General features: G+C 43.5%; 1 long non-coding RNA gene across 1 annotated transcript; it reads right to left on the bottom strand.

Annotated features, from left to right (window-relative positions):
- Nucleotides 1–17,697: 17,697 nt before the first annotated feature.
- On the bottom strand, nucleotides 17,698–19,031 carry LOC131819427 (uncharacterized). Its single transcript, XR_009349182.1, has 3 exons — nucleotides 18,914–19,031; nucleotides 18,607–18,680; nucleotides 17,698–17,825 (listed from the first exon to the last, which is right to left on the bottom strand). It is a non-coding gene; the product is annotated as an uncharacterized LOC131819427 (long non-coding RNA).
- Nucleotides 19,032–19,550: the final 519 nt, after the last annotated feature.

Here is a 19,550-nt window from a genome sequence, read left to right as displayed (position 1 = left end):
ATAAACCCTTGACAGCTCTGTACTTCAAAGTGCAAAATCAAGTTTTAAAACGTCACAGGAATTTAATAGGAATCGATCAGGGATTATTTCTCACTTATCTGGGAGATCCACTTGCGCTAGGAAAAATATCTAGAGTTGGGAAAATGCTCATACTCTCAGGTCTAGAAGAGTTTATTAGCACAAATTGTTCTTAGCACTTTCCTCCTCTTCTGAGGGAAAATGGACACTAAAACGCTAAAAGACCTTTGACTCATGTGAGCGAAACTGGTGTGATCCGCTGGAGCAGGCCAGCTCTGTTCCAAGTGCCGATGAAGACACTGAACATTTTCTCAAGAAAATAGTCTTCTCTCCACAAGGCTTATTAAAGAAAATGAAGCACATTTCCCTAGGGTGTGGGAGTGAAATACAGCCCTTAATTTATACTTCTTTTCTCTGCTCTTCCTAGGTAGAAAATGAGGAAAATTTGAAAAGTTGAGTCACAACACTTCCCATGGCAGCGGGTTGGAAGAGATCAAGAGTCCCAGGGGCATGCGTAGTAACAGAGGGAAGGCCTCTGCTCAGCAGATCAAGTGACTGCTTTGGAGACCCATCATTCCAGGATTATTCCCTAGGTTCAAGTTCGGGAAGAAGTTAGTCATATGGCATTGAGGTATATGGAGGTTGTTTAGGAAAAAACTTTGATGATAACATCATGGAGAGGTAGAGCCTGGTAAGCCAACCTAAATGCCCCCAGCTATCTCTGAAAGTTGGCAGAACATCTGCATTTGGCAATTTTTATAAAATAAATGTAAAACATTTGAGAATGCAAATGTTTTTGAAGCAGAATCTCATTTCTAAATGTTTTACATACATATGTATCAAAGATGAATGTACAGCTCTTTTACTGTGATAGGATTTGTATCAAAGCACAAAGATTGAAAAACCCTAAATGTCCTTTCAACAGAATACCGGTTATATAAATTGTGCTATAATCTTATAAATGGTATAAATCACAACTGTTAAAATATGACACCCCTCTACATGTATATCTACTATAAAATGAGTTTATGTGAGGGGTGCCCGGGTGGCTCAGTCATTAAGTGTCTGCCTTCAGCTCAGGTCATGATCTTGGGGTCCCCACATAGGGCTTCCTGCTCAGGGGGTAGCCTGCTTCTCCCTTTGCCTCTGCTGCTCCCCCTGCTTCTATTCTCTCTCTCTCCTCCCTCCCTCTCTCCCTCTCAGTCAAATAAATGAAATGTGTTTTGTTTTTTTTTTTAAGATTTTTTCTTTATTTATCTGACAGGGATCACAAGTAGGCAGAGAGGCAGGCAGAGAGAGAAGAGGAAGCAGGCTCCCTGCAGAGCAGAGAGCCCGATGTGGGGCTCGATCCCAGGACCCTGAGATCATGACCCGAGCCGAAGGCAGAGGCTTAACCCACTGAGCCACCCAGGTGCCCCAATGAAATGTTTTTTGACATGAGTTTATGTGAGATACTGACAAGTAAAAAAAAAAAAAAGCAAGATTCAGGATGGTATATGTCAAATGTACTAATTCGTATAAAAAGAGGGGTTATCTCTATCTATCCATCTGTCTATGTTCTAGTCTGTTCATAGTGATTATATTTAGTCAGTCATTTCCTCTGGGATAGGAGGACTGGGATAGCAGTGAGGGTCTGAGACGAGAAGAAGAATTTAAATGTCCTCAAATCCCATATGAATTATAGGAACATTTTACTATGCCTGTGTGTGTTTCTTATACCATTTTTTAAAAAAGTTTTTTGGGGGTGCCTGGATAGCTCTGTTGTTGAGCATCTGCCTTCGGCTCAGGACATGGTCCCAGGGTTCTGAGATCGAGCCCCGCATCAGGCTCCCTGCTCCCCTGGGGAGCCTGCTTCTCCCTCTTCCACTCTTCCTGCTTGTGTTCCTTCTTTTGCTGTATCTCTCTGTCAAATAAATAAAACCTTAAAAAAAAAAAAGTCTTTTTGTTTGTGTTTTTTTGTTTGTGTCAGAAAGAAGGACCTGACTGTGTGTATTCCCAGTCTACTCCAACATTGGTCAGACTCTTCGAATTCTGCAAGGCAGAGGTTACATTAATTGCATTGATAACCCTACTGTATTAGTCACCTCAGGCTGCCATAGCAAATATCCTGGGCTTGGTGGCTTTGAGAAGCTTAGGGAATAAAATTATGACCATTACCGCTATTTCTGCTTCTGTACCTTCGCTTGCTAACCCATGAGGAGATGGAAAAATACCAACAGACTTTCTATGGACACTCTGTAACCACACATCCCCCGCCCAGAATTGGACGTGACAGAATGACCGCTCCTGGACCCCCCACCCAGTTCTGGGTGCAAGAGATAATAACCATCTGGCGCCCCGCGGCTTGACAGGGAGACCCCGGCCAATCCTGAGGTGACACATATCCTAGCGGCGCCAACTAAGCAGTTTGAAGAATGACAGTCCTTTGACCTAAACAATAATCTGTTCCCAGCCTTTTCCCGCTCTGTAGCGCGCCAGTCATATTATAGAGTTGCTTTATGATTTTCCCGCGGTACATGGCGATTTGTTACAAGATACTATGATGTATGCTAAGTCCCTGCCTCCCCCAAAATAGTGTATAAAAGGTGTTGTGATCCTGAGCTCGGGACCTCTTAGCGTCACCAGTAACGAGTGCGCGGAGGTCCGGGTTCGAACTCGTAATAAACGACCCTTGCTGTTTGGCTTTGACTCTGGACTCTGGTGGTCGTCTTTGGGGGGTCTCGGAATTTGGGCATTTCAGCTTCAACAGCAGAAATTTATTTTATCATGGTTATGGAAGCTGAAAGTTCAAATTGGGGTATCATCAGGTTTGATTTCTGCTGAGATCTCTCTCCTTGGCTTGTAGGCAGCCGCCTTCTCACTATCTACTCACATGGACTCTGTAGATGAGTAGAGAGGTATCTGTCCTGTCTCTTCCTCCTCTTATAAGGACACCAGTCCTACAGATCAGGGTCCCACTTTCTATGTCTTCCTTCAATAATATCCTTAAAGGGCCTATGTCCAAATTCAGTCACACTGGAGACAAGGGCATCAACACATGACATTTGGATGGAGACAGTTCAGCCCATAGCAGCTGGTGTTTCAGAGGATCTACACATTTTCAAATCAACCTGGCCTTTCACACTTCCAAGAGCCCTCTTTGTGCTCCGTTGAGCACCAATAGAAGCGGGTGAGGAAGTAAGAACTAAGAGGAAGGGATTTTTGGAGGGGCAGATCATTAAGTCTGAAGCCGATACTGCTTGTGACCTCCATTTTTTATCAGCACCACAGCCCCCTCTCCAGCCCCTCTGGTCCCAAAACAGTCAGCTGGGACAGAGGATCACAAACCACAGCCGACTTCAGTGCTTCCAGAACAGAAGGATGATCTACAACAAAGTATTGATAAAATAAAGCAAGTCCTGAAAGAGTGCATTGTCTCCCTTTTTTTTGAGTGAAAAGTCTTTTCTTTTCTCCTCTTTGAATCTTAATGGGCTTAGGTGAAGTGTTAAGCATACAGTTTGAATGTAATGACTGAGGCCTTTGGCATTTTCCCTGTGAATGTCCTCGATTTTATCAGCACGGTCTAGCCTGTGAACCAGATTGCGTTGGAAGGAAACCTGTTCCATACAGATAATATATAAAGGCTCTGGGGGAGAAAATGTGATTGTCTAAGCTGGCCAAGTGTCTGCTGATGGTTCTTTCTGAAGCATAATAAGCCCGCTCCAGCACGCAGAAGACATCCACAGAGGTTAAGGATGAGGAAATGGAGAGGTCAAAGGGAGAGTCAGAGGCACTGCGACAAGCGCCATTGGCCCTTAGAATCCTTTAGTGGTTCACCACAGCTTTCCAAAGGAAGCCTCAGTCTAGTCTGTCTAGGAGAGCACTCGTCTCCCCGTCAGCCTCATCCCCCACATTCCCACCTCACACGCTCTGGCAGTAAGGAGCAGGTTGCTGACATCTACTTGTGTCATGTTGACTCCAGATCCTTTGCCTCTACTCTGAGCTGTCTGCCCAGCCTGGAAATTTCCTTTCTCCATGACTTGGCTTTGATAATTCTACCTCATTTTTCAACATTCAGTGGAAGAGTCGTTACAGTAAGGGCTTACTTAGTCAGAGCGAGCCATTTTGTTGTTTATGCAGTAAACTTAGATTGAACCTGCCCCTTCCCCCCAAGAGAAAAGCGCTTAGAAACAGAACTGGTGAAATATGACTGGCCAGCCCCTGATAACGGAGCCCACATACAAGGACGTGTCCGGCCAGGTGGACATGTCCAATCAGTGAAAGTGCATGTATTACCTTCCTACCTGCCAAGGATGAGCCAGGCCAGGTGGAAACGTCCAATCCAGGGAAAGCGCACGTATTACCCACCAAGGAGTATGAGCCCCGCCTTTTGGGCACCAGGCAAAGGCGCCAATTCTAGCTAAGGTCACAGGCTGAATTAGATGACTATCATGGGGTAGAATTTAATTCAATAGACCACCTGTGTGTGTCCAGGCTTAGCCACATGGCCTTTACTCTATAAAAGTTAGTCTGTGAGGCTGGCAGGGGTCGCCTCTTTGCAAGAGACGGCCCTGGCTGGTCAGTTTGATTCTCGATGCTTGGCGCGAAATAAAGCTTTGCTTGACCTTCGCTTTGTATCAGTCTCGTCCTTTTGTCTACGGACCCTTTCAGTTACCTCTGGGAATCCATGGGCTAAGTATCCCTCTTCTGTGTTTCCTCAGCTCTGACCCCTTACTATCACTCTTTCTCTCTGCCTCTTTCTCTTTCTTTCTGTCCTTCTCTTTCTCTCAATTTCTCCTCTCTCATCATGGACTTTTGTATCCTAACCAGTTGGCACAGAGCCTGGTATAAGGTTTCACAGGGAGATAAACCGGACACCAGGCAAAGCAGGCGCAAGGCCAGATTTATTAAAGGCACTCTCCGGTGAAGTTTCGGGGCTCAGGAGAAGGGGAGCCAGGAAAGTCACGCCAGGAAGAGGTGGGCACCCTTGGGTGAGGTTCCTTGACTCCAGAAAGAGGAGTGAGGGGAGTGGCACTGAGAGGGAGTTGGTGGGGGTCTTTTATCGGTCCAAGGTTAGGGCATGGGCTCACATCCATATATGGTAAGGTATGGCGGTCATTTCTATTGTTCCTCCTGCACTCCCGGGAGCCACCGACCTGACACCTGGCACACAGGTATTTTTAAAAATGCATTTTGAACTGAACAACCCAATTTATTTTTTTTAAAAGATCTACTTATTTATCTGACACAGAGAGAAAGATCACAAGTAGGCAGAGAGGCAGGCAGAGAGGGGGAAGCAGGCTCCCCACTGAGCAGAGAGCCTGATGCGGAGCTTGATCCCAGGACCCTGGGATCATGACCTGAGCCAAAGGCAGAGGCTTAACCCACTAAGCCACCCAGGCGCCCCTGAGCAGTCCAATTTAATAATTTATCTGCCACATCTGACATCTCTTCACAGCGCCCAGAACTTTCTCCTGGCTAAACTGGTAGTTGGAGAAGACTAGACTTGGGACTCTGTACAGACGATATTATTCCTTTCTCAGGGTTCAGGGTGCAAAGGTGCCTGCCTGCTTGCCTGTCTGTTTGCCATCTGGAAGTAAAACTGAAGGACCACCACATGGTAGGAGCAGAAAGAATAGTGCTAGAAACAAGAGCTCTTAGCTTTGGAGCAGGGTTAATGCTCACTTATTCATCCATTTTTTGCAGGCTTCCCCTCAGGCAAGCCAAGTACTACACGCAGGAAACAAGACACAGACTCAACCCTGCTGGAATTCCCAATCTTGTTTGGCTGAGAGCTGTGTCAACAAACACTGCGGATTCTTCTCCTGAGGCATTTAAGGTTTACTGTTTTGATCTGAGAGCACACGATAAGCGGTGATTTGTCTTCCTGCTGAAGCCAAGTGTCAGAGAAAATGAACTCTTAGCTAGCGACTGAGCCTAACCGGCAACCCAACATCTCAGCCTGTATTGCCTTCCATCTTCAGTGTTCGCTTCTCAAAATTGAGATTGCGGTATGTCCCTGAAGGTGGTAAATTTAAAATTGTATTATACTGAATTTTACAAAGAAAATATGTTCTATCATCGTTTTTGAGAATTTGGACACTTCCAGAAGAGGTTTGAAACCTGTCCCTGTAACTACTGTGCACTGTGATATGTACATATTTACTATCTTAAGGCTATTTCTTAGGGAAGGGGTAGACAGATAGTAGAGGTTTTATAAGGAAAATAGCGAATAAAGCAAAGATTCCATTTTCAGCATGAAAAGCATTTCCTGTTTTCTCCAAAAAGCTCAGACCCCTAGCAAGACTTAAGTGATGCAAATATTGGCTTCAAAAGAGGAGACTTTTTCTCCCCCTGAGTGTAATTAGGGCTAGTTCTGAAACCTGGGGCACACCTTCTTTTAAGAAATGCATTCTTGACTCTAGAGAATAAAAAATGTAACCCACCTGACTATTCCAGTGGGCTCTGGGCCCTGGAAAGCTCCATGATGCAGCTGGTAGGGGGAGAAAAATAGGCCAGTTGGTAGTCAGGGCTAAAGGTGGTGAAATCAAGGGAAAGAAACCTGGATCAAGGGTGTCTGGGTGGCTCAGTGGGTTAAGCCTCTGCCTTCGGCTCAGGTCATGATCCCAGGATCCTGGGATTGAGTTCCACAGCGAGCTCTCTGCTCAGCAGGGAGCCTGCTTCCTCCTCTCTCTCTCTGCCTGCCTCTCTGCCTACTTGTGATCTCTCTGTGTCAAAGAAAGAAAGAAAGAAACCTGGATCAAGCTTCCAGGTCCTTCCCCTATTTAAAATGGTCTCCTTGTATAAGGGCAGATTTTTTTTTTTAATTTTTTTTTTTTAAAGATTGTATTTATTTATTTGACAGAGAGAAACCACAAGTAGTCGGAGAGGCAGGCAGAGAGAGAGAGGGAAGCAGGCTCCCTGCTGAGCATAGAGCCCGATTCGAGACTCGATCCCAGGACCCTGAGATCATGACCTGAGCCGAAGGCAGCAGCTTAACCTACTGAGCCACCCAGGCGCCCATGAGGGCAGATTTTAATGGCATGCCCAACTCTTTAAGTTAAGCACAGATAAGAACATTGCTTTGCTTTGTATTTGATTTATACCATGTGAGCATAATGAAAATACTTTGTTTTGAATGGTTTCAACTAGGCAATTTGTGAGTTTATATCAAATTGAATGTTGAATTTGAGTTGTGAGAATTTGGAAAATCTTACGTAAATTGTGGAGTTAGATTTCTTTCCCTGACAAATGTAATTTTGTGGCAGGCATTTTTCATCATTTGCAACATTTTTAGTGTTTGAGAACTGGAATACTTACATACTTTGTTAAAGAATAAGAAAGAGCAATACCAACTTTGGTAAATTCTACTCTTCCTAATTAAGTCATCGTTGTTTTTCCTCTAGGACATCCTGTAAACTTAAATTGCTTTGAGTTCAGTCTGATATGGTCTCCTAGCTTAGAAAAAATGTCATTGCGTTCAAAGGAATCTAAAGGTTTGACTGATCTAATGAAATGTAGTCCTGGTAATCAGATTCCATGAATAATTCAAATGGTAAATCTGGTTTCCTTTTTTTTTTTTTTTTTTTGTAAGATTTACTCATTCGTTTATTTGACAGAGAGAGGGATTACAAGTACACAGAAAGGCAGACAGAGAGAAAAGAGAGAAGGGGGAAGCAGGCTCCCTGCTGAGCAGAGAGCCCGTCTCGGGACTCCATCCCAGGATCCCAGGACCATGACCCGAGCCAAAGGCAGAGGCCCAACCTGCTGAGCCACCCAGGCGCCCGGACTTGATGCCTTTTAACAGAGCTTAAAGTGCCCATGTTAACCAAATCCCATATTTATCCTGAAAATATGTCAACAACTTAATGGAAGGAGATATGCTATGAATGAGATTGTCTTTTTCAAACAATTTGTGAGTTTGCATGTGGATCGGCTATTTTGACAGATAAACTCATTTTTGTTAATCTAACACCAACTCAATTCAGATAACTGACTTGATTGGTGTTTTTCATTGAGTTGGCTTAAAACATTTGGCCAAATTGACTTCTTGATTTGGTACTTGGTAGTCATGACTAAAGAAGTTCCTTAACTAAACCAGCAATTTTTTTTTTAATTTTTCAAGATTTTATTTATTTATTTGACAGACAGAGATCACAAGTAGGCAGAGACACAGGCAGAAAGAGAGAGGGGGAAACAGGCTCCCTGCTGAGCAGAGAGCACAATTCGGTTCTCGATCCCAGGACCCCGGGATCATGACCTGAACCGAAGGCAGAGGCCTTAACCCACTGAGCCACCTAGGTGCCCCTAAACTAGCAGCTTTTAAAGGCTTTATCAAATAACAGCCCTTTTCTAGGCTCTACAGAGCACTTCCCATTAGAACATTTCACATGTTTATTTAGGTAGCAAACCATGACTAATTTTCCTATTTTTTTTCCCACCGATACAAAGAAAACAAGCAACTCTTCACTGAGATGCTCTCCTCCTTCTCCAACACAATGCATTCTATTTCTGAAGAGATGTTAATCCATGTTAGGACGAATTAACAGGGTAAAAGGGTACATTCAGTATTCAAGTGGCTAGATACATTGTAGAATAGTACACAGAATCCTGAGGGCTAATTATAGTTAAGAATTCAAGAACTATTTATGGGCATTGAGCATAATAGGTGTGTGAGATAAGACATAATGTCTGTACCTTTAGTTTCAGATCAGTAGAGGGAGTTAAAATAAGCGTACTAATGGGATGGAGGCCACAGGCCAAAGAACAGTGAAAGAACATTTGATTTAAGGTACGACTTTGGCCATGTTAACTTTAACTATGATTTTGTTCTCTTGCATCTAAAATTGCCCAAATAATATGAAATTTCCATTGCTGCAAGATTTCAAAGAACATGCTTACATGAGAGAACTTTGGTAGTTGAGACCTACACTGACTTCCTGTCATATATGCCGCGTGCACATGAGTCAGTATCACACATATATGTATCCTACATGTATGCATATATAGATACCATATTATGTAGAAAAAAGGGAGATAGAATACGATGGGATTTCAAAAGCACTGGTATCTGGAGAATTTCTAAGACCAATGATTTACCTCTGTTCCCCTTCCCACTCCTCCTCACTGAATTAATGGTCAAATTCTTTAATTGTTGTAACTGAGATGGAATTCAATTAGGAATGCAAGCAGGGTTCCAGGGCCCTAATACGAATTCTATCACTGTCAATCCCATTTCCCTGTCCATGGAAGATTTCTTTTTGCTAGACCAAAAGAAAAAAACCATCCACAGAGTAAATTACTGAGGAAGTAGGAAGAGGAAAGAGGAAAAGGAAAAATGTCCAGTTGGAAGGTGGACAGAGTGTCTTCTCCTGAAAAAGATGTAGTAAGGGGGTGTGTGCGCAATGAGTGAAACCAAGTGTTTGGGTGCTAAAATGTATGGGATAAAAGGTGTTTTTTTTGTTTTGTTTTGTTTTTTTTTTATGTTAGATGTATGTACTTAAAATGTGGCAGCAAGGGGTGAGGGGGTGTTCAGGAGTTCTGGGGTTGATGGACACCAGGAAGGTCATTGCAACTCCAGAGATGTTTTCCGACCGACCTAGGGAGGTGGCAATGGAGGACAAGAGACAAGAGTGGTTGAAGAATGAAGCCACGTGCTATTTCTCTCCTGGAGACTCGGAGCTGCTAAAAATTTTCTGTGGATCTATTTAAGGTTTGATTCACAATGTAGATAAGCCAAGCTGGCCAGAGTGATTTCCACATGATTTTAAAGCTGACTCCAGCACATGGAGAAAGCCAGAGGACAGAGTCAGGGGACAGCATTCTGCAATACGTAGAGTACGAGATTTCTTAAGGAGGAAAAACTAGAAGTGCGCTGTTACATTGCTAAACGCTTATTAGGTCATTGCTAACTTCCTTCATAACTGAAGCTGGAATGCTCATGCTTGCAGTAGGTGTCATTTCACAATGAAATGTGCAATGTGTCTAACAGAGCTGTGAGCCTGTGAGTAATCAAAGCGTTCTGTTTGACACGAGGCAGATGATGCACTGTGACAAACGAGGGATACATTCCATCCTGGCAGTTTTAATAAAGTGAAGCAAGGAGGGAAGGAGGATGAAGCCACATACACAACACATTTTTTTTTTTTAATTGTGTCTTCTGTTCCAGGTACTTTGCTTTCTGTCATCTATGTGAGCACGAGAAAGGAAGTATGAGGCGGAATTTGAATCGGGCTTCTTTCTAAGTGGGTCATTAGCTTCAAGAAGAGTGGTTCATCCCTCAGTGAGGAGGAGGGAGAAGGGGGAGAGGAGCACAGAGGACATTTCCCGAGTGTGTATTTTGTGCCAGGCACGGTGCTGGGCACTTCCCTGGTGACGTCCCTGACTGGGAGTGGCGGGACAGGCAGTGCAAGGAAAGGACTCCAGGAGGAGGCCACTGGCTGTGGTCACGGCTCAGCCACTTACTCTGACTTTGGGCAAGTTATCTACTGTTTCTGGCAACTAACACTCCTTTCCACTGCAGGCAGGAAGCAAGGGTTTCCTTGCTTCCTTCCTTCTTTCTTTCCTTCCTTGCTTCCCTCCTTCCCTTTCTCTCTTTCTCTTTCTGATCCTCTCAGCACCCTTAGACTCAGAGACTGTTACTGTTATTTCGAAGACACTGATGTAAAGAGAAGTTAAAGGAGGAAGAATGTAACCATCAAAACATTTGGTTCTACAGCTACAGCGCTGGCATTCCCACCCCAGCCAGACTACTTAGTGGCTGGGCTACCTTCCCCTAGTTATTGAACCTCTCTCTCTCTTTTTAAGATTTTATTTATTTATTTGACAGAGAGATCACAAGTAGGCAGAGAGGCAGGCAGAGAGATGGGGACTGGCAGGGGGGAGGCAGGCTCCCACTGAGCAGAGAGCCAGATGCAGGACTCGATCCCAGGACACTGAGATCAGGACCCGAGCCAAAAGCAGAGGCTTAACCTACTGAGCCACCCGGGTGTCCCATTGAACCTCTCTGGAGCCCTGCAGAGCATGCTTTCAACAGTGCTTGGCACATAGGAAAAGCTTCGTCAATATCAACTGTTACGGTAATTCAGTGAAATGGCAACGACCCTGTTTGTGAAGTACATTTACTGACACCGGTCTTGAGTAACCGAGAGGGGGAACGGTATTTTGTTTTATAGGACAGGGATCTGAGGCCAGTCACTGGCCCGCACACGCAGGGATCTGTAGGTGGATATTTAGGGACACACATGCGCTCTCCCGTCCTTCTCCCCTCCACCAGGGCATGTGTTCCTCTTTCATTTCCCCTTTGGCCTAGGGTGGAGAGGGTTGGGGAGGGCAGGGGAGGGGGACCACAGCCTTGTGATGTTTCTGAAGAATGAATCAAGGCTGCAGTAGTGGGCATTACAGAGAGCTGGGACTCGCCTCTTCCAGAGCCAGCCCAGGTCCTCAGCCACTTTGGCGATCTGAAGAGTGAGGTCTTTGGCTTGGCAGCCCCCAAAAGCCTGTGAGCTGCGATAGACCTGTCATTAAAAAAGAAAAAAAAAAAAAAAAAACCCAAAACAAAACAAAACAAAAAAAACACGTCTTCAGGGGACGCTTCCCTTTTTCTGTTTTGATGTTGCTGCCTATTTCTTTGCTCAGCCCAAGCCTTCTCCAGGGCTGACCTCCAGCCTGTTATGATATAGGCTTGGCCTGGCCACAAGGAACAATCTCCAAATGGAGAATGAATGATCTTGAGAACAAAAGGGCACCATCATTTACATGGTATCCATGCATCTCCTTTGGGGATGCCTGAGCGTGTCCTACGTGATGGGGATGGTTCAAAACACAGCATTCAGTGTGTCTTATTGAACTGTAGTTGGGTGTTCTTGAGATAGCCGTGATAATCTGGTTTGAATTACAAAAGGGCCCGTTTAAGGCCAACTAGTATAGAGAAGGCATATCCCCAGGTGTAGAGTGTGACCAGTATTGATTCCTTTCTAAAAACAACATTTTCTGTTTCCAGAGTGAAAATAGAACAAAAATTTTAAATGAGCTGGTAAGGATCATCAAAGTACATGCGAAAGTTAAAGAATAATTACCCAATAACTTAAACAGTAAGTAATATTTAAGATTAATATTATTTTCTGACTTCATAATCAGCTTAATATCCTATGAGTATACAAGTAGTAAAATAAAATCTTGTAAAATAAGGTGAGATTATTCTCTAAAAATCAGAAAACAAATGATCAAGGATTAAACGAAATGGCTTCTGAACACTGCTTGCAATGGCTAATTTGTTTCTGGTAGGCTGGGTTCCAACTCTGAAGGGGTTGGAACTTAAGGCAGGATTGAAAACTGGCTCTTCTCTCTGTCTCAGTGTTCCTGCCCTGCTTCTCTTACTCACCCTCTTGCAACAGGCAGGAGGGCTTTGAGGAGCCTCACGTTGACATGGGCTTGGGGTGGGACAGGAGAAGAAGCCTCCCCTTCTGTATGAATGGCTGCTGCAGAGGAAGCCCCTGATGCCCCTTCTCCTTCCACCAGGTTGGTAGAGATGACAGAGAGAGAAAGAGAGGGAAAGGTAGAGAGAGAGTTGGGGGGGGGGGGGAGGCAGGAAGAGAGAGAGGGAGAAAGAGTAAGATGGTAGTAGGCATGATGTCTTCCCTCGGCTGAGGCTGTGGCGTGCCCTTGGAGCTCAGGTGCATGTGCTATCCTTCCCCCCACACTTCTCTGTGCACTCCAGGGACCTCAACCAGAAGAGTTGGCAGGCCTTAGGAAAAACTTACTTCTATTGCTTCCTCTGGAATCTGCAGAAGCTCCATTAACAGCTCTGGTACCTTTGGTATTGAGGCAACTGCCCAACTATACTTGGAAAAGACAAAATTATCAGTGTGTCAAGGTGAAAAACGAGATGGAAATGCATTGACAGCACCCCTCACCTCTCCATCCTACAGACGATCCTTTGCTTGTTCCTTTGCTCCCAGGCTTTTGCAATACTGAGTGGAGGTGTCAAACCGAAAGAGCCCAGGACCGCTCTTGGGCATGGTCCTGGGGTCCTGAGATTGAATGCCGTGTTGGTCTTGCTCTGGGAGCCAGCTTCTCTCTCTCCGTCCCTGCTCCCTCTGCTCATGAGCTCTCTCTCTCTGTCAAGTAAATATATAAAATCTTAAAAAAAAAACACAAAAAAAAACAACTCTGTATAGGGGAAGGCACAGGAAGGAAAATTCGGGAAGGACGAGGGGGTAGGGAGGAAATAAACAAGTCAAACATGACAGGAGTTTTAGACCACAATGGGTGGTGATATCCTATCCCTCCTATGGTGGCTGTATTCCAGTGATTCTCGTTCAAGATCATATATCTTATTCCTTTACATTTAAAAAAAATTTTAATCTGTTATTTTAAACATTTAAAAAATAACTGTCAGGGCGCCTGAGTGGCTCAGCGGGTTTTTAAAGCCTCTGCCTTCGGCTCAGGTCATGATCCTGGGGTCCTGGGATCAAGCCCCACATGGGGCTCTCTGCTCAGTAGGGAGCCTGCTTCCTCCTCTCTCACTGCCTGCCTTTCTGCCTATTTGTGATTTCTGTCTGTCAAATAAATAAATAAATAAAATCTTTTTTAAAAAATAAAATAAATAAAAAATAACTATCGAATATGTTTACTGTACACCAGGTATTTTCCAAGTGTTTTAAAAATAATTTAATGCTCATAATAACCCTATGAGGTAGGCACAGTTACTTTTCCTACTTTATTATTAAGGGAACAAAGGCACAAAGAAGATAAATGTGTGTGTATGTGTGTGTGTGTATACATACACATATAGCTGCAGATATATACTTACACATATATCCACATATATATACATATGTTTATATGCAATTGTAGAAAATACATAATACATTTTGTGTATTTTTTTTAATTTCCTATTATTCAGATCTTGGAGATTCTTCTAGGTCTACATATATTACTGCTGTATTAAGCAAAATTGTTGCAGGATGCCTGGGGTGGCATCCTACTCTTAATCTCAGCTCAGATCTTGATCTCAGGGTGTGAGTTCAAGCCCTGCACTGGGCTCCCTGCTGGGCACAGAGCCTACTTAAAAATATTTTTTAAAAAAAAGAAAGAAAGAAAAAGAAAAACAATTGTTGCATAATATTCCATGGAATGGATATACTACATTTTATTTAAGTACTTCCCCAGTGGGAGTTGGCCAGTTAGCTCTCACCATTTTTTACCCTTTCAAATGATGCTTCAGTGACCATCTTCATACATATTTCTTGTGTATCCATATGAGTATTTTTCAAAGATAGATTCTGAAAAGTAGACATGCTGGGTCATATACAAAATACAATTATAATTTTATTTGAATTGCCATTTTGGTATCTAGTAGTAGATGTAATCATTCATAAAGAATCTTATTTTCTCAAATATCATGGTCCCAAAATAATGGTACTTATAGAAAAAAAAGGACTAGGGCAGATGACTCAAAATCTCTGCAGCTTTATAATCAGAGAACTAACAAAAACAAAAACTTTCTTCAGTCACTTATTCCAGGCCTGACCTTCAGCCTATTATGAAATAGGCTTGGCCTGGCTACGTAGAATAATTTTCCTGGACAGCCCAGGAAGGTAGGTCTTCAAGGCTAGAGGCTACGTAAAGGAGATGTTAGAAATGTACCAAAACACTATCACTATGCACCTGGAAGTGAAGCTCTGAGCCAGGGGACTTCCCTGAAGGTAGACACAGGAAGTAGAACCTGTCACAAGCCCAGCTCTATGCAAAGATGGGGATGTACCTCTCAAGGCAAGAAGGGAGGATATGGCCCTGAGATCATTTGGTTATTGGATGCGGCTGAAAAGACTATAGCCTGTGTGCAACGGTTGATCTGAGCACTTTTGTCTTTCTTCTAGAAGGTTATTAATGCTATTTCCACTCTTCTAGCTTTCTTTGCCTAAGAAAACCTGTATGACCCAACATAACTCTATTGTCACCCTGACATCCTTATCCTGGTTATCAATCACAGAAGAGCTAATGGATGTTCATGCTCTAGCAATGAATAGATTATTGCTCATTTGCTTTCAAAAGCATTGATGCCAATGATATACCCCCAATCAGTTCACCACCTTCACTTGTACAATCAGATTTATGTTGCTTTTGGGTACATCACCCACCATGACAGGCTCAAGTGGACCTGATGTCATCAGGTAACTATAGCAATAAGATGATTTATTCTGCATGTTTTCTCAAAATGATGAAACTTAATTCCTTTGGGTTATGACATTCATTTAGAGGTTTTCTCTTAAATTTCCTACTTTTTCTTTCTTTTGGGGGAGTTAAAATTTTCTCTTTCTCCTGGGGTACCTGGCTGCTCAGTTGGTAGAACATGCTTGGCACTGTGGGTTTGAGCACCATGCTGGGTGTAGAGATTACTTAAAAATAAAATCTTTTTTAAAGGATTTTATTCATTTATTTAACAGAAAGAGAGCACAAGCTGTGGTAGGGGTAGAGGGTGAGGGAGAAGCAGACTCCCCATCTGAGCAGGAAGCCCGGCGTGGGGCTCAATTCTGGGACCCCAAGATCATGACTCAAGCTGAAGGCAGATGCCCAACTGACTGAGTCACTCAGGCACCCCTTAAAAATAAAATCTTAAAAAGAAAATTTCTCTTACTCCCTTCCAAACTGAAGATCATTTTCTTTAACAGAAAAGATGAAGCAAAGAATTGAATAATCCTGCCTTTTTTTTTTAAAGATTTTATTTATTTATTTGACAGACAGAGATCACAAGTTTGCATAGAGGCAGGCAGAGAGAGAGAGAGGAGGAGGAAGCAGGCTCCCCACTGAGCAGAGAGCCCAGCACAGGACTCGATCCCAGGACTCTGGGACCATGACCTGAGCTGAAGGCAGAGGTTTTAACCCACTGAGCCACCCAGGCGCCCCGATAATCATGACTTTTACTGTGACATTGAGTTTATGTTGCTAATGATGATCTCGATTTATAAGATAGTATATATTGCAAAAAAATAGAAAAGATATTAAAAATTTCTGATTTCTTTTTTTAAAGAAATAATAGAAAGAACAATGCAAGGAGGAAATAATTATCAACAGATTGCTAGGGAGGAAGAATATTAATGTATTACAGAGTATGGCAAAGACCATTAGTTAATCCTCAGTGCTATGGGTTGAAGTATGTCTTCCCCCAAATTCATATGTGGGAGTCTTGATTTCCCAGTGCCTCAGAATGTGACCTTATTTGGAGATAGGGTATTTACAAGATAATCAAGTTTAAATGGGGTCATTAGAATGGGTCCTAACATAATATGACTGATGTTCTTAGGAAAAGGGGAAATTTGGGCATGGAGACAGGCCAAAAGGAAGATGATGTGGAGACATGGAGAGAAGAGACAGCCATCTACATGTCAGGGAGAGAGGCCTGGAACAGAGCTTCCCCTCACATCCATAGGAAGGAGCCAAACTGGCTGTCACCTTGATTTTGGACTTCTAGCCTCCAGAGCTATGAGATAGTAAGTTTTTGTTTCTTCTGGAAAGGGGTTTATGGTTCCTTGTTATGGGAGCCCTAGCAAGTGAATGCACTCAGTCACTCCCAGTGGTGACCTCCAATGAACCATGTCTCCCAGGATCTATGCCCTTATCACTCCACTGCCCTGGAATGTGTGCTGGGCCCATGGCTGGCTGTAACCCACAGAAGGTCACTGCAGTGATGCTGGGTCAGGTCTGGACCTAAGCCCTGGGAAGGCCTAGTGCTTAAAATGTTGCACTTTGGGGAGGCCTAGTGGCCATTTAAAGAGTTGGGTTACCCTGCTGGAAAGACCACAGGGAAAGGCCTTGTGGAAAGGGAGAGATCTTGAATCTACATGGAGAGAGAAACGTCCAGCTGTCCATGCTTGTCAGCTGAAGCCAGCCTTCCAGCTATCCCTGCCAGAGAGCCACAGAGTTGAGTAAGCCATCTTGGACATTACAGTTGCAGCCGCTGTCTGACTGCAACTACACGGGAGATCAACTGAAGAACCACCATTTGATTTAGGGTTATGAGTGATAAAAAAAAAAAAAAAAAAAAAAAAAAAGTTATGTCTTAAGCCACTGAGTATTGGAGTAGTTTTGTTACATTTCCATAGATAATTGAGATATTCCCTTATTTTACAGCAACAGAATCTCCAGTAGACCAAGTATTGGCCAATGGGATGTGAGGAGAAATAGTAAGTCCTACTTCTAGAACGTGTCCTTAAACCCCTTTCCTCTAACCTGCTCTCTGAAATGTGGACATGCTGTCCATCTCAGACAATGAGTGAGGAATGTCCTAGAGATCGCTGAGCACCAAGATAGCCTGGGCCCCCACTAGGCCAGCTCTAAACTGTTTCATGAGAGAGAAACAAACTTAACTATTACTCGGGCTTCACTTACAGCAACAAACCCATATCCTAATTAATACATAAGAAATAATTTATTGATGAAGACATTTTACAATCTTTTTGTCAGAAGTTCTCTCAGCATGTTTTCCAATCTTTCCCTCAGGAGGCGGTTTCTCCACACTGCAGTGAATTAGGACATTGCCTTAAATGAAAGAAGGAAATACAGGATGATAACATTGGATCATACATGCATCTATATGATGACTTTGTTCAGATATGATCCTTGTAATATTTATTCAATGTACTTAGTTCATAGTTTCATGAAAGGTGAAATAAAATGGAGTCACTTACATCAAGGGGTTTTAAAATGGATCCAGGAGGCCATTAGGAGATGGGCCATATGCACATTCTCACTGGTAGAACCATGGACTTTTGAACTGGGCCAAAACACCAATATTCCAAGGACTCCAACTGAACACCAGCAACTTGCTACATTAAGAGACTTTGCTTAGTGATAGCCTTGGCAAGCAATTATAACCAGGATTAGCTTTCTGCCAACAATACCAATAAAAAATTCTTCATAAACAATGTATACAAGCATTTCCTCTCTCTTTAAAAACCCCTAACTTTTGCACCTTAATGGAACACTATCTAGGTTGTTACCCAAATCTATGTACCCTGAGCTCAAATAAATGTTCTTGCTTAATATTTGTTTCCTGACAACTTTAGGTTGACAGTTCCTAGGAAAGCTCAGAAAGAGTTTGGAAAGATGGCAGACCATGTCCATCTTCTATCTAGAGACTTGCAATGCATAGGAATCTTTAAAAATTCTGCAGTACCTAGATGTGTTCCATTCAGCTAGGACCCCATGGAACTCCCTTTGGGAAACAGTGATCTGGAAGGGAATAGATTGGTTTGTGTTAACCCTGTGTATATTTTTATGAGGATAAAAACTGGAATCTAAAAAAAAAAAAAATTCCATGCAAGACTGAGTTGTGTTACTTGAAAGATTTCCTGAAAAAAATCTCTGCTTTTCCTTTCAATAGATCTTTGATTTTTATCTTCAGACTGTGGTTACTTTAAGAACCCAATAGGCACCTACAAGGCTGTCTTCCCAGCCTCTGGGCTTTTCCATAGGTCAGATGCCTCTTTCTCCACCACAATCGCCCCAGCGAGATATTTCCCCCTTCTTCCCTAGTCCATTTCTCCTTCTTCGCTTTCTTTACCCAGACTCTGTTTGCAATGGAGTTCTTGCTCACTTCTTTCTTACCAAATCTTGGCCCTGGGCCAGCTCCAGTCCTGGCTTCCCATGCCTTTGCCTGGGCAGTATCACTGTCCTTGAGCCTGTGGAGGGAATTTGATCTTCAGCAAGTCCTTTTAGCTGTGAGATAGAGGGAACAATGCGCAGAATTAAAGCTGTCTAGGAGAAACACTGCCGAACCTCCAGAGGGGTCCACTAGGTGTTTGGATCACTGTCTGGGTCAAATCAGGGGCATTGGCTCTACCCTGTCTACCTGAACGAGTCTCTGCTCCCCTGTAGAAGGAAAGATCGAAAGAGCTACTGCAGAGTCACAGACCTGGAAAGGGCTGCCAGAAGGGATCAAGGTTCATCATTGAGTCCGAGTCGAACTCACACGCGTCGTCACAGAGCCAACCAGTTGTCAGAAGATCGTTCTGCTAGTTCCTCCTTTTCCCACAGCTCGTTTTCCCCTTTTTGAAGATTCTCTTCCTTCTGCTTAATATCTGTTTATGTCCTCCTATAAAACCATTAGCTAAAACTATAGGCCCAAGGAGATAAAAAAAAAATCAAGGCATTCGAAAACTTTCTGTGGCGGAATCCCAAAAGGACCTTGACGAACTGTGGTCAGGTTGCTTGGAGCTCACTTCTGGACTAAGCTTCAAATTTGGTCTATAACCCTATGTGTGCCCAGCCTTCCAGGGGTGTGCGTGTGCACGCACGTGCACACACACACACACACGAAGAGACTTGAACAAACACTGGCCTGGCATGTAGCAGTTCAAGCCCACATCCCTGGGATCACTCTAGGTCCCCTCAAGATGCCTGCGTGCTTGAGAACGCTCAGTGCTGCCAGGAGAATTCACTCTTTACTCCAGCTCAAACTGGTAAAAGGCAGACATGTGCCTGAATTCTCTCATATAGCAGTGACTTTAGAAAACTGTAATTATAAATCCTTTCTCTGACCCCTTGAGCCA

This window comes from Mustela lutreola, chromosome 1, assembly GCF_030435805.1.
Source record: "Mustela lutreola isolate mMusLut2 chromosome 1, mMusLut2.pri, whole genome shotgun sequence".
Classification (NCBI taxonomy): Eukaryota; Metazoa; Chordata; class Mammalia; order Carnivora; family Mustelidae; genus Mustela; species Mustela lutreola.
The sequence above is the reverse complement of the archived record's forward strand: the minus strand, read 5'-3'. Positions and strand labels throughout refer to the sequence as shown.